A 1584-nucleotide genomic window follows, 5' to 3' on the forward strand; every position below is an offset into this window, starting at 1 on the left:
CTCCTTTTATTGATTGTTCTGGAAAAACCTTCCATCTCTCATTAAGAAGTGTGCCCCTGATTAAAAAAAATTGTAGTTCCAAACTTAACAATTTTAGCCGAATTATAATTCGTTAAAATATTTCTAAATCCATCATTTTTGTTAAAAATGTGATAATATATGTTAAACATCAAAAACTAAGGTTCAACATATCAAAAATTCAGATTAGAGGTCATTCTGCGAATATTGACAGGGAATGGTTTAAATTTCATTATCATCATCATCATCATCATCATCATTTTCCTTAAAACAAAATGAATGCTATTTGCACAAGCCCAGAAACCATAATCAAATTAAATATATGTATTCATTCGTTCAAATAACAATAACATATTATCGTGACCAATGGATAAAAATAAGCCATATCCTTCAGTGTGATTCAGGACAAGCTAAGAAGCTAACTCTGTCAAGGCGCATATTTTTCGATGCTAGAAGACTGCCTCTGGGATGCGACTGGAGTCAGTACAGGAACAGAACTGAATTGATTATCGTTTTTCTGCTATGATCACACTCCGTTGTACGATCGAGTGCGTATAAATAGCTTCTTTTTTAAAATTTAAATAAAGCAGGAAAAATAATCGCCTATCACCATTGAATTATTATTCATCACTCCTGGCTACCCTTCGCTTTTTGTTTTTTAAGGAGTGAGGGATCTCTTTTATGCGGCTACTCTGTTGTCTATACGATATATCATGCCTTGGAATGATACATTAATATTCATAGAATACATTGATGTGTAGGCTTAATGTCAGACTCCGGAGGAAAACAAAATTTGATATGTTGTAGAACTGATTTTTCTAAGACAGAAAAAAGTTGTTTGACGAAAAACTGGGAAACGGTGAATGAGATACCGGTACAGATTTTTGAATATTTAAAAACTGGAGGAAAAAATGGGTGTAACCGCCCATTTTTACACTTTTTTCCCCCAGTTTTTAAATATTCAAAAATCTGTATCTCATTCACCGTTAAGTTGCTCAGTTTTTGATCAAACAACTTTTTTCTGTCTTTGAAAAAACAGTTCTACAACATATAATTTTTTTTCCTCCGGAGCCTGACTTTAACATTGCAATGACTTATAAAGTAGATCTATTTAGTTTGGCACACTAGTGTGTTTTAGATTTCCATGATTCTTGTGATTAATCTGATATTTTTAAACCATAAAATGCGAACCTTCCAGCTTATCCCGGAGGTCAAGAGTCATATTCAAGAGTCTTTTTATTATTTATTTTATTTAATAATACTCTATAAACTAAGTTGCATTAAGACACTTATAATGGACTGCAGATGTTTTTTGTCATTAGAAAACAAAGCAATAATTTCAGCAAAAAAACTACAACTCAATTTCCCTTAAACCGGTCCATTATTGATTGATCTCTATCCATAAAAGTAAATTGGTAGTCATATAAACTACCAGTAGCAGCTAAGGGAAGTATGAGCATTATATCACACTGCAAATAACATTTCGACGTTCATTGGATCCGATATGGAAGGATGGTTTACGTAATTCGTACTCGATAAATGAAAGATCAAGGTACATGCATTATC

Source organism: Anneissia japonica, unplaced genomic scaffold (assembly GCF_011630105.1).
Source record: "Anneissia japonica isolate Jap-2015-1 unplaced genomic scaffold, ASM1163010v1 scaffold287923_len1623670_cov205, whole genome shotgun sequence".
Taxonomy (NCBI): domain Eukaryota; kingdom Metazoa; phylum Echinodermata; class Crinoidea; order Comatulida; family Comatulidae; genus Anneissia; species Anneissia japonica.